The sequence below is a fragment of the Danio rerio genome, chromosome 23 (assembly GCF_052040795.2).
Source record: "Danio rerio strain M-AB ecotype USA chromosome 23, GRCz13ab, whole genome shotgun sequence".
Taxonomy (NCBI): domain Eukaryota; kingdom Metazoa; phylum Chordata; class Actinopteri; order Cypriniformes; family Danionidae; genus Danio; species Danio rerio.
This window is the reverse complement of record NC_141043.1, coordinates 6089406-6115000: the sequence shown is the minus strand read 5'-3', so window position 1 is coordinate 6115000 and position 25595 is coordinate 6089406. Positions and strand designations below refer to the sequence as shown.

General features: G+C 35.4%; 1 protein-coding gene and 2 long non-coding RNA genes across 21 annotated transcripts in view; 2 read left to right on the top strand and 1 right to left on the bottom strand.

Annotated features, from left to right (window-relative positions):
• LOC147838152 (uncharacterized) overlaps positions 1–7170 on the top strand; it is a 7376-nt gene extending 206 nt beyond the window's left edge. Inside the window, exons 1-3 of the long non-coding RNA XR_015523184.1 lie at positions 1–3814; positions 3865–3953; positions 6382–7170. The exon at positions 1–3814 is cut by the window's left edge and continues 206 nt beyond it. This is a non-coding gene — a long non-coding RNA (uncharacterized LOC147838152). The remainder of the gene's footprint in view (positions 3815–3864; positions 3954–6381) is intronic.
• The window catches only part of nav1a (neuron navigator 1a), a 274565-nt gene that overhangs the window by 77303 nt on the left and 171667 nt on the right, over positions 1–25595 (bottom strand). The gene's annotated exons all lie outside the window — the stretch shown is intronic.
• On the top strand, positions 12728–18475 carry LOC147838151 (uncharacterized). The gene is made up of 2 exons (XR_015523177.1): positions 12728–14118; positions 14182–18475. It is a non-coding gene; the product is annotated as an uncharacterized LOC147838151 (long non-coding RNA).

The following is a 25595-nucleotide window of genomic DNA, read 5'->3' as shown; positions in this document are numbered from 1 at the left end:
AGCGCCAAAATTGAACCCACAGGCTCACAAAATGAGTAACAATTTGGGATGTTTCTTTGCGAAGAGGAAAAGGCTTAGTGAAGGACCCACAAACTTCCATGGAATAGATCTGCAACCCATTTATTAACAAATCAGGTGAATCCAGCATGCATGTGCAAGAAGATCAACTGCTAGAGTTTGTAATGTCCAATGGAGGCACACGTCAAGCTTTGTAAAAATGTTGGGGACCAGTGCAATACATGATGTACTTTTAGTGGTTGTGAATTATTTACTCAAAAGAAGTACACTCACTCAAAAGAGTATGAGATTTCAGACAGAGCCTGTCACTGTTTTTGTTTTCTTTTTGAAAAATAACTACAAGAAATTAACAGAACAATGATTCAATGAATCTCACGTTTCTTCAGACTTTATACATTATACTTATTTATCCATAATGGACCTACCTAAAAACACAGTTTATCATGTTACTAATTCTCCACCTAAAATCATTTTTGGTAATCTACAACCACCATTTTTAGAATATAAGCATTGTTTCTGCACTCAACTGGATGACTCCATACTACCATTATACGTATTGTGTGTCTGGTCCTGCTGTATCAGGATCCTCAAGCAGCAAATGCTCCAGGATGGAAGGTGACTTTCAGATAAGAGCACATCTTGTAACAAAGGCCCTGATAAACCCTGAGAAAGTGATAAGGCCATCCTCGCATCACTGAGCATATATGCTGCAAAAAGACAGCTGAAAGTCTTCCAGTCAGAAGCAACAACTGATAAAATTGCGGTGTCAGAAAGGAACCTGGCCTTTTCTATCAGATACAATGTGTGTTATGTAAGTGGGCGCCTTATATCTGAACAAACCATGCAGCTACAGGGGTTTGTCATATCTGTGAAGCCGTCTGCTCAGCTGTGGAGACCTATGGAATGAAACAGCTGACTTTAGCATGACATTCCTCATTTTGTGATGTTCCTTTACAAAACCATTCACTGCTGATCCCCTTGAATTCTTTGAATTTTTGGAAAGACATTTGGCTTCAAAGTGTTTAATGTTTATGCATTTGAACAGAAAGTCTGCAAAGATTCTTCTTATTCTGTTAATATGAAATGTGTACTTAAGCAAAACGCAAACTCAAAAAAAAAAAATGCATAAATAAATCAAGAGTAAAAAGCAAGGCAAAACAGTGCACAAAAGCAGAAAAAAATCAGAAAAAAAAATCATGAAAACGAACTAACTAAATAAATGAATAAATAAAGATTTAAAAGACGAAAAAAGAAGCAAAAATCAAAGCAAATCAAAAACAAAGCAAAAACTAAAAATCAAAGCAAAAAAACAAAAACAAAAGAAAAAGAAAAGCTCATTTAAAAAAAACAAAGTAAAGACAACAAAGCTAAACTAAAATAAAGCAGATAAGAAGCAAAAACTAGCTTTAAAGCAATGCAAACCAAAACTAAATAAAAAAACAAACTGAAAAAAATATCAAAACTAACTAACTAACTAACTAACTAACTAACTAACTAACTAACTAACTAACTAACAAGTAATTTGGATTTAAAAGCAGAAAATAAAAACAAAAATCTAAGTAAAGGAAAATCAACAAAAACAAAAGAAAAGCCAATTTAAAAAACAAATCAAAGAAAAGAAAACAAAGCTAAACTAAAATAAAATAAAGCAGATAAAGGCAAAAACAAGCATCAAAGCAATGCAAACCAAAACTTTATAAAAAACTAACTGAAAAAGATCATCAAAATTAAAATAAATAAGTAAATAAATAAGATTCAGATTTTAAAGCAGAAAATAAAAGCAAAAATCATAGCAAAGCAAAAACAAAGCAGGAACTAATAATCAAAGAAAATAATCAATCAATAAATAAATATATAGTTCAGATTTACAAGCAAAAAATAAAAGTCAAAGCAAAGCAAAAACCAGGTAGAAACTAAAAAGCAAGCAAACTAATGACCAAAGCAAAAAACAATTAAAAACAAAAGAAAAGCTCATGAAAAACAAAACAATCAAAGAAAAGCAAACAAAGCCAAACTAAAATAAAGGAGAAAAAAGGAAAAAACAAAGCAAAGAAAAAAAGCCGAAACTAAAATCAAAACAAAAAACAAAAGAAAAGCTAAAAAAAATGAAGAAAAGACAACAAAGCAAACTAAAATAAAGCAGAAAAAACAAAAAACAAAGCAAAGAAGAAAACGATGCTGAAACTTAAAACTTAAGCAAAAAACAAAACAAAAAAAAAAAGCATCAAAACAATGCAAACCAAAACTAAATAACAAACCTAAACAAACCCTTTTGGGGTTTACAGCAATGCAAAAATTAATAAAATAGATACAATAAAATAAAATAACTACTAAAAAGTGAAGTCAAACAAATAAGCCTAAGATGCTGTTTACACTAGGGTGTTAAATCCATTAGAACTGCAAAAACGGAGCGCTATAAAAATACTAGTGTTGTGTTTCAGTATAGATGGACTGACACTTGACAATGAATGCTTATCCAAAATAGCCCTCTGACTGGTCTGCTGGACAACTACTGACAAATACAAGCACCAGAAAAACATGCACATGCCAAGTGAGAATGAAAAGTCCTGTATCACGTTTATCACTGCATATTATGGACAGAAAGAGTTTTTATGAAACGCCAGTATGTATAAGGAGCATTTTCATTATAAAATGCCATTTTAAAGTGTAAAGAGCCTAAATACTCCACACGGTTCTTCAGAAAGGCTCTGAGACATCATAATGGCCTTTGAACCTCCTCCACAAAACACTTTCCACACTTTCCCTCCGTTTGCACCCTCAAGTCTCCGTCTTCCAGATGCCTTAAATTCCTCAGATGTCCCAGTGACACATAAACACTGGATTAAGTACCGGCAGCTTGTGAGGAGTCTCTCATTATAAGATATCCAAGCACACATTCGGCTGTTTCATGAGCCGTCCTGCAGCCCCGAGGTGAAACACTGACGCTGTCTTCATGAGTGATAATCATCAGGCTTCAGCTCTCAGGTTTAAAACATCCAAGGCATCAAGCTCTGTGATTACACTCAAAAAACCCTCATCTTAAGACCTGAGATGACAGAAACTCAGCCGTGTTTACCTGTATGGCCGGGAATATTTGTAAGATGTCTCATTTGACAGATGTTTTTTTTTTTTTTGCTTTGATGCATCGCAAGTATGTCAAACTCCCATTGTAAACACTACAATCTTTAGTCAAAGCTATGAACTTGACAGCCAGCATATTTATTCGCTAGTATCATCTCACTTGTGTGAGATTTACTTCAGAAAGTGCCACTTTAAAGGGACTGTTCACCCAAAACTCATTCCCTGTTGTCGAACACTAAGCTATCTTGAAGCTGGAAACCATTGACTATGGTGTCTATTTTTCTATCGATGGATTCGGGTTTTCAGATTTCTTCAAAACATTTTCTTTAGTGTTTAACAAAAGAAAGAACTCAAAGCTTTGGAGTTTTACGAATGTCAATTTGGGGTATGTCTGCACAATATATGGTTCCAGCATCGATATCGCAATGTGTGCTAGGGTTGGGCGAAGTCGACCAATTTGGCATCGTACGATATCCAGGGTGAGAAGAGTGCACGACTTATTTGAGGACATGGAAGGAGATGCGAAATTTCCGAGAGATTATCACTGGTTTGCGGGCATTATGCAAATGCAAATGCATAGAGACTCCCGGAACTTCCGGGAGACTTGGGATGTCTGAATATCACGTTTAACAGCTATAGTGAGACGCGATCCAGCGGTACATCCTTAATAAACTGTTCCTCAGAGATGGGTTCAGGCTTGAAGGGCATCCGCTGCGTAAAACATATGCTGGATGCATATGCATATGCTGGCGGTTAATTCCACAGCGTGTGTTACAGTAAGTTAACTTAAATGATTTGTGTTGGGACAACATGTGTGAAGAACCCTGCATTTTTTATAGTGTATGTATGTGTGTGTGTGTGTATATATATATATATATATATACAAACACGCACACATACACACACACACACACATACACACTCCTACAATTGTTTTTTTTTTATATTTCTCAAATTATGGTTAGCAGAGCAAGTAAATTTTCACAGTGTGTCTGATAATATTTTTTTCTTATAGAGAAAGTTTTATTTGTTTTATTTGGGCTAAAATAAAGCAGTTTTTACTTTTTTTAAACCATTTTAAGGTGAAAATTATTAGTTCCTTTAAACTTATATAGTTTTTCGATAGTCTACAGAACAAACCATCGTTATACAATAACTTTCCTAATTACCCTAACCTGTCTAGCTAACCTAATTAACCTAATTAAACCTTTAAATGTCACTTTAAGCTGTATAGAAGTGCCCTAAAAAATATCTAGTCAAATATATATATATATATATATATATATATATATATATATATATATATATATATGTATATATATATATATATATATATATATATATATATATATATATATATATATATATATATATATATATATTATAAGTGTAGGTGCTTCATTCTTCTGTGGTGACCCCTGATTAATAAAGGGACAATGCCGAAATAAAATGAATGAATGAACGTACGTATACATATATAGACATACTTGTAATTCCAATGGATGAAGAGATGACTAAATACCTAAATGTACAATCTTTTTAAATATATGTTGCATATACTGAATAACATATATTTAATAAATGTGAAATCTAAACATGAACTCATACATACATGTAACATAACATATTTTGTAAGTATAAATGCATGTATACTTTTATATAAATATATGCCTATAGGTTTTATTTGCAATTGATATTTTTAAAGAGACTTTTCTCAACATGAGTTTATTCAACAGTTGTATCCATTCATTCATTCATTCGTTTTCCTTCGTCTTAGTCCTTTATTTCTTCAGGGGTCACCACAGCGGAGTGAACCACCAACAGTTTTAATTATATCTATATTCTGAAAGTTTTTAACGAGAGATATGTTCATGTACAATCTGCCTGATTACATACAAACATGTTGAGTTTTTTTTTTTTCCTGGCTGTTCACAGTATTTGATCAATTGGGAATGATAAAAATTGATGTCTGCATGTATACTGATCACTACTGGTATTTCTTTTTTTATAAAAAATACACACTATTCGTCTTCAGTGTACAAGTAGAGGCTCTGTGCAGGATTTCTGCCACATGTAATAAACTGGAAAAAAAAAAAAAACAGGACGAGGAGACCTTGAAAACCTTGGTTTATCCTCCTGCATCCCACAGACACCGGCCTCTCTTCAAAGGCCAGCCAAAGACACCATGCGGTTTCCGATAAACCCAGACTAAAACGGTGTGTTTGATGTTGTTTTGTGAAAGGGTAAAATGCAGATAAGCGCAGCAGACTTTCAGAGATGCTGTGTTCCTCTGGTCAGCAATACCCATTGTGTTAGTGGGTGTGAATTTGGCATTTTTAAACCAGATGGACTTTTTGGAAATTTAGCATTGCTGAAAATAAAAAGCTAATGAGCAGCAGAATCTCTGAGAGATTAACCAGCACTGATGATGCAAATACTGGACTGAAATGGTGCTGTCAGATTAAAGGGATTATAAAAGGCTAATGGAGCAGAGGATTCATATTCTGGCTTAGTCGATGTAAAACAATATAGTTTCATACTGTTATATATTTCGACGTAAAAATGAATGTATGAGGAAAGGGGAAAATAATAGCAATAATCATAATAATAATAATCATTATAATGATAATAATATTTAAGGGCGACGCAGTGGCGCAGTAGGTAGTGCTGTCGCCTCACAGCAAGAAGGTCGCTGGTTCGAGCCTAGGCCAGGTCAGTTGGCGTTTCTGTGTGGAGTTTGCATGTTCTCCCCGCATTCGCGTGGGTTTTCTCCGTTGGCGTTTCTCCGTTTCCCTCACAGTTCAAAGACTCGTGGTCAGGTAGATTGGGTAGGCTAAACTGCCGTAGTGTATGAGTGTGCATGGAGGTTTCCCAGAGATGGGTTGCAGCTGAAAGAGCATCCGCTGCCTGAAACAAGTGCTGGATAAATTGGCAGTTCATTCTGCTGTGGCGACCCCGAATTAATAAAAGGACTAAGCCAAAAAGGAATGAATAATAATTATTTTAAAGACTTTAAAAGTTGCATTTAAATGTAACTGCATATCATATGATATTAAAAACACAATTTAAATAATCACAAACCATTTTCTTTTATTATTATTAATCTAGATTAGGTCTAATTTAACAGATTAAAATATCCCTAAAAATCAAAGACACTGAAATATTATAGTCTTTCGTTGTAATGCAAAAGCTTTAATTATGCATGAATATGTATGTAAGTATGTATGTGTTTTCCATTTGTTATGAGTAGTTTTTGTTGTAGTGTAGTGTAGTGTAGTGTAGTGTGTGGTTTTTCTATCCCCCTCTCTCTCACTCTCTCGCTCTTTCGCTCTTTCATTTTCAGTTATTCGCAGGTGCACCGGATTACGTTGGATCGGATCATGATTGGCGCTTGGATTGGCGGTGGCTGTATTTAAACCTTCAGAGAGCATGCATTCGATGGCTCCCCGCTCTCTCTCGATTCCCTGTTTATTCTCAGTGGAGATATTATTGCTAAAGTGATAAGATGATGGTTATTTGCTGATGTCTCTTATGTGGCGTTTTGTGAGATGCCGACGTTGTTAATTCTAACCGGAGAAACCCGGTCTCCTTGTCTGGCTTGAAGCATGGTAGTGAGGCTTATTATTTTCGTTTTCTCCTGTGTTTGTTAGTAGGGAGGTAAGTTTTCTGTATTTTATTTGATTATCTACTTACCAGGGAAGTTTATTCTAATTTAGATAGCTTGGTTTATTGTCATTTATTCTGGCTAAATCCCTCCCAATGTTATTTTTGATCCTTATTTCTGTAAATAAATCCTATTTTCTTGTTACTTCTCAGTGATTGTGTTTTTGGATTATATTTTGGGGAGAGCGCAGGGGTACCAGGGATTATATTTTTAATCTATGTTTTCTTATGTTTTGGTTAAACCTCTTTTTGATTAAGGAGTTTTTTATTTAATTCGCAACACACTGTTCATATTGCAGATTTATTACTAGTTAATTTTCCATTTTAATATCGCTAAATTGATAGCTAAATCATGATCATTAATTATAACAAATGTTGACCATGTTAGATTACAGTAAGAGAGTGTACCGAACCAGTTGAATAATTATTTTCAATTGTATTTGTATTATTATTTAATACTTAAAATTATTATTATATTTATAAATATAATATATTTAAACCTAAATTACCAGCATGAGCATCAGAGTTCACCACATCTTAGCAGCCTAAGACACTGGGCTGTATAATATTGTCATTTTAAAGTCAAATCACTATAAATCACTCTCAAAAAATAATAATAATAATAATAATTTAATTACATAAAAGAAATAAAGCAAAATAACTGTATTTTATATTATTTATTTTAATTCTTATTATTCATATTATTATTCTTGTTATTATTATTCACAACAACAATAATAACAATAACAATAACTATAATAATAATAATAATAACAACTACATAAAACAGACAGACACCACTGAGCTAATTATGCTAGGGCTCTTAAAGTCATCTGTTTTCCATCTGAAGCACACTTTCCTCCCTTCCCAAAGCAGTGCTCTCCAAAAACACAATAATGTCATGTCAAGGCTGCACTGTAATTGCAGAGAGCCTGAGTTCTGCCAGATAGATGGAGGAGAAAAAAAAAAAAAACAGGACAATTTGAAGATCAAGCGTCCTCCTACTCATCCCCTCCACCCTTAACCAAACATTAACTTTAATTGCATAGATGCAAAGACTGCAGATAACAGCAATAGTGTGTTTCTAAAGAAAGCATCTGCTATCCAAGGGCTATTTGGGGTTCAGGGTAGTAAGAATGAGTTCTCACAGCTTCTGTACACATCTAAATATATTTAACAAGACAAAAGCATTTATTTTGTGTTTTTAGTGTGGTATACCTCAAGTGTATGTCTTGGGTCATTAGGTCATTTTTAACTCATTAAAAGTGATTACATTGACTGCCTAATATTCTGTTATTTTGTAACTGTAAATTACAATTTAAATATAGGAAGAAATGTAGGAAAAATGTTCATTTTTCAAATGTTCAGAAAATGTTCATTTTGTTTGATCGTTTTGACTTTCTTTAAAATAAATTAATGTTGTATTTTACTTCATACTGTTTCCATTGTTTATTATTTTTAATGTATTATTCTAATACATGTAATATGTTTGAGAGTCAATTTGTTAAGAGTACAGAATGAAAAGCAGTAATTTATGCAAGTAATATTACAGCAGGATACTGTATTTGGTAATTACAGTATGATAGTGTAAATTTTATGCACAGTAGCTGTTCTTTAAAAATACAGAATGTGGCTGGCAACTCAGCTGCCAGTATGTTATTGTAAATGTAAAGAAAAAAAAAACACAGATTAATACTGTAAAAGAGGTTGTATTACAGTAGGATACTGTATTTGGTCATTACAGTACCAGACTTTAAATATTATTTATAAATACAGAATGTAGCTAGCAACCCATCTGCTAGTATGTTATTGTAAATTTACAGCACAAAAAATAAAAAAATAAAATAAAAAAACATGGTTTAATACTGTAAAAAGGTTATATTACAGTAGGATACTGTATTTAATAATTACAGTAAAAGAGTGTCAATCTTATTTTAGTAGCGGTTCTGTACAAATACAGAATGTGGCTGGCAACCTAGCTGCCTGTATGCCTTTGTAAATTTATAGGCAAAGAAAAAACGTTTAAAACTGTAAAAAAAGGTTATATTACAATAGAATACTGTAATTACGGTATCAGACTGTAATTATTATTTTTAAATGTGGCTGGCAACCTAGCTGCCAGTATGTTATCGTAAATTTATAGCAAAAATAAACAGATTAATATTGCAAAAAATGTTGTTTTACAGTAGGATGCTGTATTTGGTAATTACAGTACCAGACTTTAAATACTATTTATAAATACAGAATGTGGCTGGCAACTCAGCTGCCAGTATGTTGTTGTAAATTTATAGCAAAAAAAAACATGGTTTAATACTGTAAAATGTTTATATTACAGTAGGATACTGTATTTGGTAATTACAGTACAAGAATGTAACTTTTTTGTACAGTAGCTGTTCTGTAAAAATACAGAATGTGGCTGGCAACCCAGCTGCCAGTATGTTATTGTAATTTTACAGTACAAAAAAAAAAAAACATGGTTTAAAACTGTAAAAAAGATTATATTACAGTAAGATACTGTATTTGATAATTACAGTACAAGAGTGTAAATCTTATTTTTAGTAGCGGTTCTGTAAAAATACAGAATTTGGCTGGCAACACAGCTGTCAGTATGTTATTGTAAATTTACGGCAAAAAGAAACACAGATTAGTACTGTTTAAAAAGTTATATTAAAATAGGATACTGTATTTGGTAATTACAGTACCAGACTGTAAATATTATTTACAAATTTGGCTTGCAACCCAGCTGTCAGTATGTTCTTGTAAATGTATAGCAAAAAGAAACATGGTTTAATACTGTAAAAAGGTTAAATTACAGCAGGATACTGTATTTTGTAATTACAGTACCAGACTGTAAATATTTTTTTATAAATACAGAATATGGCTGGCAACCCATCTGCCAGTATTTTACTGTAAACTGCAATCCAAAGTGTTTGTAAAACATATATATATATATATATATATATATATATATATATATATATATATATATATATATATATATATATATATATATATATATATATATATATATATTTGCAATTATTTATATAACAATTCACAATAATATTCCCAATAATCACAATTAATTAATACATAAATATATGTAGCATCCAAAAATCACAAGTAACACATTATTAGGTTGTGGTTGAAATAAAATGAACTTGATAAATAGTAATTAAATGGTAAATCTCACTGTACACATTTCATTCATTTTATTTACGGCTTAGTTCCTTTATTATTCTGGGGTCGCCACAGTGGAATGAACCGCCAACTTATACAGCATATGTTTTATGCAGCGGTTGCCCTTCCAGCCGCAACCCATCACTGGAGAACAATTTCTTTCTCTTTCTGAGTAAATATGCCAACACACTGATACCATAATAACATCAATAGTGTCTTTCAAAAGATGCAACCTTTCGAATATCTGTAAGAATATTAACAGTAGACAGCAACTGAATATGTCGCCAGCAGCATATGGCCTATATCTTCAACACATAAAGAGGCATATATCAATTGCCTACATGTTCTGCATAAGTCGTGCTTCACCCATCCCAAATTGCCCAGCTTAGTGAAATACTGGAATGCCAAATGACAGGTGGCAGATCCTCTTTCATCAACGCCAACTGCTCGGACACAATCCACAGAGGGAACGGCGGCTAAGCGTGAAAACCACACGTGTGTCCAACACTCAAAACAACCATGTAAACCATAAGAGCGCTCTTTATTAATTATTTGTACTCAAAGACAACCAATGTGCCCACACCACACAAGACAAATAGCTGCTGCTGCTGCATGAAATGCACCATTGTTGAAGCAGTGCCACAGTTGTCCCTTCAGGCGAGAACAAAGGCAGGGTTAAAGCCAATGTACATTGCCAGACTTGGCTCAGGTGTGCTGTAGACTTGGCTTCAGCAATTTTTTATATTATTAAGATAGCAATATGTATTAAAGAAAGTGTGCAATATGTATACAAAAATACAGTATTTACAGTATAAAATGTTTCTGAGGATTTTAAAATAACTAAACTGGTAGCTGGCAGAGTTTATTATCATTATCATTTATAGTAGCTTTTCTAACTGTCCTGGAATGTCATTCATAATGTCGAAAATGTTATCTTGAGATATTAAACACTTTTGACACTTCACTGTATATTGGCAACAGGCATAGGATGCCAACATAAGGTCAAATTGATGTTGTACCCCAATTTTGTGGGGATGTTGCATTTTGGGTGAAAATAAAAATCGAATTGACGTCAGAACTCAATGTCAGACCAATGTCAGTGTCCAGAGGGATGTTGGATATTGGTCACTTTCCAACACAAGCTAAAAACAACCATATATCAGTCATTCATTCATTTTCTTTTCGGCTTAGTCCCTATATTAATCTGGGGTCGTCACAGTGGAATGAACTGCAAACTTATACAGCATATGTTTTATGCAGTGGTTGCCCTTCCAGCCACAACCCATCTCTGTTAAACATCCACACACACTCATTCACACTCATACACTACGGACAATTTTAGCGTACCCAATTCACCTGTACCACATGTCTTTGGACTGTGGGGGAAACCGAAGAACCCGGAGGAAACCCACGCGAACGCAGGGAGAACATGCAAACTCTACACAGATACGCCAGCTGACCCAGCCAAGGCTCGAACCAGCGAGCTTCTTGCTGTGAGGTGACAGCACTACCTACTGCGCCACTATGTCGCCCCAACCATATATCAACATCTAATAATGTTTTAGCTTGACGTTGTGTCACCCGACACCATATTCTAATTCTAACCTATTATTACTATTATTTAGTACTTTAGACAATAAAATTCATTTTATTTTTCTTCCCTCATATCAAGTAAGCATCAATTATGTATACTGTATATATAAAAAAGTTTGGGGTCAGTAGGATTTTAAAATGTTTTAAAATGAGCTTCTCCTGCTCACCAAGGCTGCATTTATTTCATCAACAATACAGTACAAGCTGTAAAATTGTGAAATATTACTGCACTGTAACTGTTCAAAAGTAGCTTATAATTTAATTGAATAATTTATCCCAGTGACTTTAAAAATGAAATTTTAGCTTCATTATCCCAGTCTTCAGTCACATGATCCTTCAGAAATCCCTCTAATATTAATTATTTATGTTATTATTATTATTATTATTATTAGTAGTAGTAGTAGTAGTAATAGTAGTAGTAGTAGTAGTAGTAGTAGTAGTAATAAAAGCAATAATGACAGGACTAATAACTTAATTAGAAAATACATACAATAAGTAAAAATAAATATTCAATAAATAAGTATTTAACAATTTTACATTTAATAAATGCCGTTTCGATGAACAGAATAATTTTCTTGAGAAAACGGGGAGAAAAAAACAAAACGGTAGTGTATATATTAAAATAGCTAATATACATCTAGATTTATCTCACAATTTTAATTAAAAATGAAAGAAAATTATATGGAAATAGGAACCTAAAATTCAATAAAAAAAAAACAAAACATTGCATTACAAAATGCATTTATTTATTTATTTAGAAAAAAATATAGAATTTTTTTTATTTAGTTACCTATATATATATATATATATATATATATATATATATATATATATATATATATATATATATATATATATATATATATATATATATAAATTATATTCTTAAACATAAATAAGCAGATAAATAAATATAACAATTATCCCAAATTCAAAATTTGCTAACATTAAAATATATTATAAATAAAATACGAAAATAAAGAGAAAAAAATAAAAGAGAAAAAATATTTTAAGTTAATATTTAAAAAATAATAATAATATATTCTAAAACATAAACAAATAATATGAACTCAAATTCAAGATTTGTTAACATTAAAATATATAATAAATAAAAAAATATAATAAAATAATATATAATAAAATATATAATATACATATTGAAAATATATATATACACAAAAGTGGGGTTAGGCATTAAGCACTATGCTGATCAGTCATCAGTGTCTCTTTGTTCATTACCTCCCAGTACAATATCCCACTTCATTCAACCCTCATTATGCTGATCTTGAATTTAATAAGCATTCTGATTATCGTTTGTCTCTACAGTAGCAGGTACACTTGTGTGTGTTTGTGTGTGTGAAGTGTTGAAGAGTGGGTGGAGAAATGGCTGAGACTGGCGGCACAGATGGTCCGCAATACGGGGTGCAGGACCACCTAACCAGCTAAGCTTTGAGGAACAGATTGGCCTGACAACGCTGGACCAAGACAGCTTATCAAATACATGCTGCTTATGAAGGATGCATGCATTTCGATTCAGTTCATACAACATCCAGAATATTTTACCGCATTGATTTCTGCTTATTCCACTGGGTTTTGATGGATTTACATTGACGGATTGTCACATGACCCTAACCGACACTGACACCTTATGCATATTGTGCTGTATGTTAAACATATGGAGCCAGAGGGTCACTGAGGGTCTGCCAAAAAGCCGTCCGTGGCCCAACAGTGCTATGCTGAGTGCTAGTCTCAATGGGACCGCTCATTTATCTGATCGGCCAGCTTTTTCATGTGAAAACAGAAATGTATTTCCTCCCTGACGTAGTTCCATAGCACGTATTAAAATGAAAAACAACATGATAGAATAACAGGATTGGTTTCGCAAGCCTACCAAAGCAAAATAAGCCTGTACAAAAGGGATTATTAAGGGATTATATATCAAGTTATAGCAACTTCCCAATAATGACACCATATTCCATCTGTCCAGATTATGGCAGATGTGTGTGCGTTTCAGAAAGGGGAGGGGAGTTAATAAACTACAGATTAGGGCTGCAAAATATATCCTTTCAGGATCTACAGTATATCGCAATCTGTAAGGGTCACATCGCAAGAAATGCAATGTTGAGTCTGAATAATACTGTAGATGGCCAGGAGCTACAGAAAACATGGTTTGTAGAGTCACTGCTAAGTTTAACCCTAATAGAGTGAAAGTTTGTCATTTGCATGTGTTTTAAGGTCTGTGACTGAGAATTCGAGGAGATCAGTTTACAAGCTAAAACGATCCAAGATCTGTCAAATCATTTTAGATCATTTAACCTCTTAAACTCTATTTTGGGATTTCCGCCTGGATTTTGCCTACCCAAATTTAAAAGCTTCCCAAATCCACATGCAGATGTGTAAATGCAAATAATTTGGTATCATTTTAAAGAAACCCCTTTGAATTTTCATAAAAAAAACTATTGAAAGTGTTTAGAATAACTGTATATGTTGTCTGTGTTATAATAAACACCTTAAAAAAGAGGCACTTTTTGTATTTTTCTTTTTTTAAAACTATAATTTGAAAGAGTACCTTTTAGGTTCTGTGTGGTCTAGGGTCCTGTAATTAATTTTGGTGGTTCCTGCACATCTGTAATCATAGGAAAACAGAAAAATGTCTCTACCATAATCTATGCAAAAGTTATTGTATTCCAACTGATAAGAGGTGCTATACAAGCCACAGGGATTAAGCATTGTTTTCATTTTTAACTATTCTTTTGTTTGATCAAACATAATTCACTGTGTTTGGACCACGTCAGACATTAAAAATGATTACTTATGCACATCACCTCAAAAACAGAGGAGAAATGGCCCTGAAGCGCACAGCATAAGGTAAGACATGACAGCTGTCTGTGCTATCTGGGGCTGCTTAGTGATCATAAATGTATTGTTTTCACTTCTGCGCCATGGAAACACCGCGATTCATTCGACAACTGTTTGATATGTGAATATAATTCAGTAAAAAGAACCCTAAAACCATATGAGCAACGGCAGGAGCTTTCATTTGAGCTATAACTTGTACATGTGTCATATTTAAACCCATATGAAAAATATGAAAATTAACGGTCCAACTTTATATTAAATGGCCTTAACTAATATGTACTTACACAGGAAATAATAGTTTGTTACAATGTACTTATTGTGTAAATACATGTATTTACTGTGTACTTATGCTTGATAAAATACATGTATGTAATTACATTTGTAATTAACTTTTGCAACTACATTGGTAAATACACTGTTGACCATCCCTTACACCTTAACCCACCCTTAAACCTTCCCATACCACCAAACCTGTCCATAACCCAACCTCTATCCCAACTCAAAAGCACCACAAGTGTTCTCCAATACATTATAAACACAGTAAGTACATTGTATTTTTTTTTTTATGTAATTACATAGTAGTTAAGGACACTTAATGTATAGTGGGACCAAATTAACCAATGTTTAATATCTAGCTTGGAAATTCAAAATACGGTGTATTTAAGTGTAAATAACTTTTGTACAGTATAATAAAACAAAGTGATGCATATATCCATAAAATATAGATTCTACACTTTCAAACGAAACCACTTAAGGGGGGGTCTGGTGCAATGCTAGCCCTTTAAATCTTAAAGCGAAAGTCGATGACGTCAAAGCGTTTAAAGCAAGGTACATCGAACAGACAGCTGGAGGTTTTCTTGTTTGACCATGCAAAATTCTGTCATGCAACAAATGGTGGGTTAAAACAAGCTGATTAGACATTGATAAAGCAAGCAGGCTTTGACCTTGGTCCCATGCAATCACGATATACAATCTTGCAGGTTCACAGAGCTTAAACTTTGGAACACAGAAACATCGGAAACTTGTCAAACAAGCTTGCATTATCGGTCTTCTGCATGTGTGTGCATATGAATAGAAGTCTTTTAAGCAAAAAGTGCAGCATCAATGTGCCTTAACTCTGCCCTATTCCTATTTTTTACTCTCATCTCTTACATATATTAAAATCAGTAAACCAAACAACCATCGATGAAGCTGAGCCACTCTCTAGAACAAACATGAGTCAGTGAGGTCAACCTTGGCCGACATCTCCTCACTGGATTTCCTGCAGACTGTCCATAGTGGTCCATTACTCACAGTCTTTCGAATTCTGTGAAGCCGATGACAGAGTCTGTGAACTCAAATCATGTGAACCAGACACGAAGGTATTAAGCAACAGTTTGGAGAGTGCAGAAATCCAGGGAAACTCTAAATATTGAGCAAGCAGAACTCTGGAGACTCAATCCAGATTTACGGTCTGCGAGCAAGTCATTAATGCTGTTCTGAAGCACGATCCCACCTGTAATCATTTTCCACTCTGTCTACGCCCTACTCTCTCCTCAACGTGTTTAAATGTGGAGCTTAAAGGCTACCGAGATTAGGACTTGTTTTGAGTTCAAATTAATTGCTGATTGGGATTTTAGTGGCCATTTTCCCAAGCACAGATTAAGCCTAATGAAACAGCTCAGAGGGGATTCTCTGTTGAAAATCCCCTGCGGTTTTGGACTAGGTTTAATCTGGCTCTAATAACCCAAACTAGGCTATTCGTTTGGATGTCTTTTCCACTGTAAAATGACTTCGGAATCAAGGCCATTGCATAGATTTGACCGTCCGGACACACAAGCTTTTTTTTGAACATTTATTTATCTTTTACTAAGGATCTATGTGGAATATATATAGTATATTAACAACAAATCAATATGAGCTTGATGTTTATGCCAATATTTGCACAGCGGGGGATAGGGGGTGCCAATTTTTTAACTCTTTCCTTGATAGCAGTTTCCATCTGCACATTTTATGCACATTTTGTTGTTGCATTTAAAAAAAAAAAACTAGAAGCTGATGTGCATCAAACTGAGGCAAAGTAATACTGTAGTAAAGAAGGCAAGCCCGCCAACCAACTAACAGAATATCTAAATGCACACCACTTTGTGTCATTTTATTCATTCATCTATTTCCTTTTCGGGCGAAGCAGTGGCGCAGTAGGTAGTGCTGTCGCCTCACAGCAAGAAGGTCGCTGGTTCGAACCTCGGCTCAGTTGGCATTTCTGTGTGGAGTTTGCATGTTCTCCCTGCGTTCGCTTGGGTTTCCTCGGGGTGCTCCGACAGGTGACAGGTCGGCCGGAATGTGTAAAAAAGTCGTTATCATATGGACAAGTCTAAATGGAGGACTTGTTCCGAAGAGCCGACCCCGCAACCATACGGGACTAAAGCCGAAGAAGAAGAAGAAGAAGATTTATTTCATTTTCGGTTTAGTCCCTCTATTAATCTGATGACAATGTTTTGCAAAACCAAAAATCTAAATTGATTATTGATGTACGAAATCAAAATCTGATTCGGCATTAGTTGGTGTGCACTGCCGAATGTTCAGCAGCTTGTCCCTGGTATAACTAATCGTGTTTGATACAGTGGCGTAGCGCAAAATGCGGGGGCTCCCCTGCAGGGATCACTGACGGGGCCCCCTGATGGGGGGGGCGTGGAGAGACAACGCGGGGAAGCGATCCCAAATTGAGGAGCGGGGAAGAGGGGCGGGGTGGAGCGACAACGCAGGGAAGCCTTGCCAAACTGAGGAGCGATCACAAACCGAAAGCGGCGAGAGCGTCAAAGTAGCCAAAAGTCATTAATTTTCAATGAGAACCGGTGGCGAGGAACAGCGCGGCGCGTCTTCTCCAGTGTGAGCGTCGAGGAGAGTTGAAATTAAGTAAACGTTATGGTAATGAGCTATGACGCGATTCGGCAGCAAGCAATCAGAGTGAAGACGTCCACCGCTTGATAAGAGTTCAGAGAACTCAGACCTGTGAGCTATGGTTCCGACCACAGTTGTTCCCAAGGGTTTGATTATTGCGGTTACAGGATTTTCAATTATTGAAAATCGCGACGACGCGGGGCCCCCTAATCACGCGGGGCCCCCCCCGCATGCCAGTCCGCTACGCCACTGGTTTGATAGACATAAAACAGGACAAACTAACAAAAACGAGCCGAGGTACATCAAGAGCATGAACTTTCACATGTCCTCCGTTCTTACGGTGTTCAGTTTTGATGATGACATTACACGAGAACACAAGGACGCAAGATTGCTGAAGGGCGCACACTGAGAAACAGCCAAGCTGCGCCTGCGCACATAGAGTCCTGTAGTCCACCATTGTTGCTTTGGTTGTCAAATATTTACTCATCCCTTTAGACAAAACTTGTAATACAAACACGCATGGTGTTGCTGTTTTTATAACCATGTCTGTGAAACTTTTTCGGACCCTCAAAACAAAATTTAAAAGCTTTAGTTAAGTTGCCTAGTGTTGCATGAGCACCATCTTAATCAGATCCTTAATCAGATTGCGGCGTTCTCAACACTAGTTTTAATTAATCATGTTGATAAAAGAATGAGGATCTTCTCTCTCCTTTTAAACGCATGTTCCCTTTACATTTAAAAAATAATAATAATCTGGAAAGCAAGACATCTTCACCAATGAGCTTTGAGTACATGTGTTGAAGTTCAGGTTTCTGATGGCTCTCCTCCAGTGTTGTCGGTTGATTTAACGGACTCACTCCCGTTTGAATCCAGGATGCTGAGGGAAATGTTTTGGTTTGAACGAGGGGGACCGAGAGGTAGAGTGAATGAAACGTGCTCCTCTAACTCGTAGCAGCTGTGGCCACTGTTAAACCCAGCGTGGCCTCTTCCTCCTCCTGCTCCTCCTCCTCCTTCCAGCTGCTGAAGACCAACTGCACACACTCTTCACCATAACAATACGCAGGAACGGATTCAAAAACTAATCCCTCTATACCTCAGCACAACTGCAGAGTCACGAGGAACTGTTGTTGCTGAGGTTAACAAGAATCATGAGCAGAAATAGACCGAGAACTCTGCTGGCTTTAAAAAAAAGAAAAGAAAATCATTTGAATATTTTGCAGCGGTTACTGGAGTCGTGTGATTTAACGTTTGCCAAGTTTCTCATTCTTCAGTGGAAAAATGCATGGAAGTGACACATTCTTGACCGATGCAATGGAGTGCTAGTACCAATACATGCTGGCTTTATATATTCATTTAACCTCACTCACCAGTATGGTTTTATAAGAGCAGAATGGCTTATATAACACATATATACACATGTTAAATATAATACATTGTACAAACATTAAACATTCAATTTGTATTACGCTTATATTTAAGCATCAATAGTAATTGCAAGAATGTACTTACTATATGGTTAGAATATAGATTAAGTCAAAGACTATAGACTACACAAGACATGTCATGTGTATACTTTTGAATAGGGAAAAATGTAATGAAATTCAAGAACAAGAGCCAATCATCGATCACTATAGACCAGGAATGTAAAAACTTTTAGCTCCAAAGATTTTAGCTCCAACTTGCCTCAACACACCTGCAAGGATGTTTCTAAACAGCCTAAAGCGACGGTCACACTAGAGTTTGTGTGCAAAATTCTGTCGTACGAAGCTGCAAAAAGGGGCAGGATTAAACAAGCTTAGACATTTAAAAAAGCTAGCGATTGTTTCATGTTTTAAATTTCTGTCCAGAGAGGTCATGTTTTGATCCTCAATTGGTCTCACGCAGTCAAGTGACGTGATTTCGCAGGTCAGAGTTCACCAAGTTTAAACTTTGCACCGCAGCAACCTGCGAAACTTGATGCATGACCCTGCGTTTCCGGTCTGACGCATTCGCGTGCGTATGAATGGAAGTCTATGGGAGGAAAAGCCCATTGTGGCCGCAGCTTAATAGTTTGATTAGCTTGTCCAGGTGTGACTGTTTGTGGTTGGAACTAAACTTTGGACACCCCTGCTATAGACTGATGATTCTCCGAAGGAGGGGCTTGGATCAAACATGTATTTTTACATTTTCAGAAGTTGTTATGAACTTTCTGGGGTCAACAAACATAATGGAATCTTAGAAAAAAACTGTTCAGAGACATGGACAATATATCCATGTAAAGCTTGTAATCTCTTCTTTTAAACGAACCAACTACACTTGAAACCAAATGTTCTCTGGTTTTGTAACAAACCTGAGCTACAGTCCATCCCGTCAATCGTACATCACATGATTGAAATGACACAGATACCCACAAACTTGTAAACGAAGAGAGGTGCCTGTCTGAGATTTGCCATCAAGACCAAGTTGGGAATTACTTCAGAAGACCAGCGTGATTGGATTCAGAGGATAATGTGGTGTGAAACGGCCATAAATATGGTTGGTGTCGTGATCTTGTTTCATTCAAGTATGCTTGCGCATTTGATTGGGCTGTCTGATTCAAATGTTTACTAACTATACCTAAAATACATTTTTTCTTGAATTTTTTTGGTGATTGCATTACAAATATGAAATTTATTCGGAAGCTTGGCACACAGGTTTGAAAAAAATGTCCAATCTTACTATCCGAGAGGTGTTTCAAAGTTAGCAGCCGAATGAAATTGCTTGCTGTAAAGAGGGTGTGGCCAGGTTTAGTGTTAGTTGCATGTAATTATGCATAATTAATAGTAATATATATATATATATATCATTTTAATGTAAATTTTTATTTATTCATTAATTCATTCATCCATTTTCTTGCCGGCTTAATCCCTTTATTAATCCTTTATTAATTGATTTATTAATAAATAATTATTAATCCCTTCCAGCCGCAACTCATCTCTGGGAAACATCCACACACACATTCACACACACACTCATACACTACGGACAATTTAGCCTACCCAATTTACCTGTACCGCATGTCTTTGGACTGTGGGGGACACTGGAGCACCCGGAGGAAACCCACGCGAACGTAGGGAGAACATGCAAACTCCACACAGAAACAATAGCTGAGCCATGGATCAAACCAACGACCCAACGACCTTCTTGCTGTGAGGTGACAGCCCTACCTACTGCGCCTCTGCGTCGCCCAAATTTTTATTTATGTAAATGTAAATTTTGTAATTTTAATAGGAATTGTAATTAATTAATTGTAATTACTATAGTATGTAGTGTGCATGTGTAACAAGAACTGAAATTAACTAAAGAATGTTAACCATAATTCTTTGACAATATATAATAACTGATTCTTTGATGCATTATTTAAGATGGACTGAGTTTTAGAATCCAGTGTCAACAACAGAATTAGCAGTAAAATGTGGAATGTCATGAAATTTTGGATAAGTCTACCACAAAAGAAATACACACATATGCAAAAAAATCAAAGAAAAAATACAGACATCTAAGGCAATATGGATGCTAACTTCTAAACCTGGACAGAGCAACACTGCACCATTATTATCTACTTAAAAGGTAAAACTGGGTGACAAATGAACAAATCCTCAGTAATCAGATCTCATGTCTCATATAAACTATTCAGTATCTCATCACAAACCATTGTGCGGAATCAAAAATAAATAAATAAATAAATAAGAATAAAATGCATCGATGCATGTTTGCCTCAATTACATACCTAAAAATAATTATGCTGACCTTTTAAAAAAATAACCCACATCCCAAAAGTGGTGTCCAATTTTTAGACTTCATGATGCACCACCAGCAAATTTTTCCCTCAAAACAGGATACTGTGGGTGCTGTTCTCAACCTGACATAGGAGATAATTCGGACCAGCATGCTGTTTGCAACAAAAGCAGACAGAACAAAAGCTTGCTAGTTACTTTATTTGCTTTAATGGAGTAGAACATCCTTTCCACCCCCTGTAGATACAAATAGTTCACTGCGGGAAGCTCATCCATGACAGCAGTAAAGCCGCACAAGATTTAGAGCCTGAGGCAAAGTTGTGACAAGGCATATAGTTCCCCTAGAATTTACACACCATCAACTTACCTACTTTTGAACCATAAAAAAATTAGTTTTATACAAAATTCCAATAATTACAAAATAAGATATTTTGAAGAATGGTGGAAGTCATTGATATCCATAGTAGAAAGAGGCAACACCTTAGTTTAGAGTCCACGTGAAATTAGGCATGGGATGACAATCGTTTTCAAGGTATACCGCGGTTTGGAAAAGTCAAGGTTTTAAAACCGTCAACATTTTCTGCAATAGCGTTCCTAAGGTATGTGTACGATTTTTATGTAAATTTTATGTTTTGTTATTTAGCACAACAATATCTCGAACATAAAAGATGCCATTTTAAATAAAAAAAATCTGTTTTTGAAACAGTAGTCAATAATTCATTTAGCCTGACACGTTTACTGCTCTAAAATATTTTTAAACTTTTCTTAAAATAAAATATATTGTGTTCAAAAGGGAACAAGTTTGTGTTTTTTACCCAGACATTTAACCTGTTAGCCAGCACTCAGTTTTGGGGATTTACACCTACCTAACTTTAAATAGTAACAGTTCCTGACGAGTGGCGTAGCGCAGCAGGGGGGATCGATCACAAATTAAGGAGCGGGGAAGGGAGGTGGGGGTGGAGCAACAACGTGAGGAAGCCTTCACAAACTGAGGAGCGATCACAAACCGAAAGCGGCGAGAGCGTCAATGAGAACCGGCGGCGAGAAACAGCGCGGAGCGTCTTCTCCGGTGTAAGCGTCAAGGAGAGTTAAAATCAAGTCAATTTTGAGCTACGATATGACTCGGTTCAGCGGCAAGCAATCAGAATGAAGTAGTCCACTGCTTGAGAGGTGTTTGAAGAACACAGACCTGTAAACTTTGGTTCCGACCACAGTTGTTCCCAAGAGTTGGATTATTGCGGTTGCTGGATTTTCAATTATTAAAAATCGCGACGACGCGGGGCCCCCTAATCACGCGGGGGCCCCTCTGCGGTGCATGCCCTGCGGGCCCATCCGCTATGCCACTGTTCCTGACTCCAGTAAGCTACAGACACTTTGAGCTTTACTGTGGTAAAAGGAGTATCTGCATTCAGGACGGACATGTTTACATATTATGAAGTGTATTTGTCTGTTTAAACGCACACCCGAATCCCAAAGTGTCCTGCACTTTAGCTGATCTGGGATCGGTTTATCATACGGAACGGGTCCGTATACATGCATTTGCTGATTCAGAGGTTGCATTTGAAGGGTAATGATCGGCGCACAGCTTTAATGGAAAGAAAGTGAATGCAGACGTTTTTATATTAATTTCAGCGTGCTTTCAAGATTAAAAATACACAAGAAATATGGGAAAATACTTAATGATAGAATGATAGTGGGATTGAATGGTAAAATACAAAAGAATCCCGACAAAAATGGAAGGATTGACATGTATGAAGGGAACAGGAAGTGTTTGTGGAATAACAGTTTTGCGAGATAACACAAAACATCTCTGCGAGGGAACGCAAAAACTTTAAAATATATATATTTTCCTATTGCTGTTTTTTTTCCCATGCATTTTTTTTCTCCCACTTAGTTTTTTCTCTTTCACCCATTTTTCTCCCCACCATCATGTCCCTTCTGGGTCTCCGTACATTTCAGTTGGAAGTACATCAACATACTCAAAGAAAACCCCATATTCTACATCCTCAATCCTACCAAATGCCTACCATTTTCCAACTATTAAACTATCAGCAAATTAGTAGTTTATTGAGCTAAAAGTCTTATTGGTTTGTTAATAGCGAGGATTGTACCTTAAAATAAAAAGCATGATCAAAAAAAATAATAATAATAATAAAAGACAAAAATGACTGCAAGTTGTGAAATGTTTTCAACATATCCTCTTTTGTGTTCAACACAAAAAAGAAGCTCAAACAGGTTTGGAACAAGTGGAGGGTTAATAAATGATGACAGATCTTTGATTTGTGTGTGAACTATCCCTTTAAGCAGGTTTAAACCACTCAAATCCTGCGCTCACAAAACCAGTTGTGTCAGACAGGTTTTCGTTTGACTACACATGACACCAACACGTCCAGACCAAGCAAACCTCCCAGAAAGTGACTAACACACCACAACTAATCTCTTTACACTGGCATAGTTCTTAGCATAGTTCACAAAAAATAACAGAAAGGCCAGCTCTTATTCCTGTATAAATGACACACTCTGCCAGCTGCCCAACTATATATCACCTTCTGGCAATACCGATGTTTGATTTTAAACGGTCCAACAACTAAAACAAACAGATTAAGAGGGTGAACCCGTCAACTTTGGAGAGACTCAGTCATGATAAAACTGATAAGGCGACAGTTGAGAAACTGGTTTTTGTCAAAGGCACAAAGACAACTTGTGTACAGCATTAATGACTAAACACAGAGCAATAACGGCTTGATCTCTTTGTTCCTAATGACTTTACATAAGGGGTCGATTTAAGAGGTCAGCCATCCAGAAAGAGCAAAAACAGGACTGCGCGTTTCAAGGTCAAAATCAATAAGGACAGCAGGAAAAGAGGGGGGCACCGTCTGTTAGTGGCCTGGGGAGAGGGGTCAGATTTTAAGTTAGTTAACTGAGAGCCTAAGATGAACACTGCAGCTTTAAGGATGAAGTTGTATCACTAAACTAAAGGGGCGGAGCTGAGGTCAAGATGAGCTTTTTTATTATTGTTATTATTTAGTTAATGCATTTTTCAATGCATTTCTTATGGCTTGATGCTTTAGATGCATTGATTTGAGTAAATGTTATGGAAAATGTTAATAATAAATTTATTCTAAAAAGGTCTGACAAAATTTCTTACACATTTTAAATAAAAATATTGGTAACTCTTTAGTTTAAATGGATAGTTCATCCAAAACTTATTATTTGCTCATTTATAAACTTTATTTATCACAAATCTGTTTGAGTTTCTTTCTTTTTTTTCTTTTTGGTTTTGTTGAACACAAAAGAAGATATTTTGAAAAATGCTGAAAACCATTGACTTTCATTTGTTTTTTTTATTATGGATGTCTGTGGTCATTGATTTACAGCATTTTTCAAAATGTCTTCTTTGGTGTTCTACAGAATAGAGAAACTAATAAAGGTTTATAACCACTTGAGGGTGAGTAAATATTGAGTCTATTCTTCATTCTTGGGTGAACTATCCCTTTAAGAACTAATTCTCATTATTAGTTATTGGTTTATTTTAGGGCTGAGCCAATAAACGATATTATATTGAGTTATAACAATGATAAGCTCTGGACTTTTTTACTAAATATTAATCTACGAGCCAATCGCACAACAAAAATGTGCAACAATGGGAATCTGTGTAAAAAATGATGGGAAATGTGTTGAAATTAGAGATGTCCACTAAAAATGCATCAGCCTAAAATATGATATGCCATTTAATGAACCCTCTAATTTTTGTGGCTTCAGTTATTTTTGGGGTACTCTTTTTAATTCTAGAAGTATTAAAGTGGTGGTCCAGAGTGTATTTATAAGGCTCGGTTGTGTTTATAAGAAGCAAAGCAATGTGTGCTCATTCTTCATTTGTAAAAAAAAAAAAAAAAAAAAAAAAAAAAAAAAATCACATTATTTTTTCATATATCTTACTCTAATTATATACTGCTACTCATCTAACATGAAAGCGGCCATCCTCCAAAAGCCCGTCCTCAAGAGGCTCTGATTGGTCAGCTAATATAATGTTCTGTGATTCACGGATTGGCTCTATGTCACCAAAAAGCTTCTCTGTGATAACATTACAGCGCCTCTGGCCACGCCCCTTCTGTGCACGTGGTGTATAAATGCAAATTGGTGTATCTATGCAAATATTTAAAATTTTTGCAGTTTATTTTTATACATTCCCAATCCTACCCAATACATACATATATATATATATATATATATATATATATATATATATATATATATATATATATATATATATATATATATATATAGGGAGCTGGGTCTATTCTACGCAAGCTATGGTGACTTTCACCTTGATATTTTAGCGCGGATATATACCTGACCGGTGTGCCATCAGACTACTGCAGTTTGGCAGTTTCACTTTAACTCATGAACATTTCATTCATGCCTTTGTGACAAATATTTGACACAAATAAGTAATAATACACTTCACGATGTGTGTGTGTGTGCGGTCCTTTACAAACAGCCGCGTCTGTGAATCTTGACGGAAAATATGGCAAAAAGTCCTACATGACGGTGCTTACTGATCAC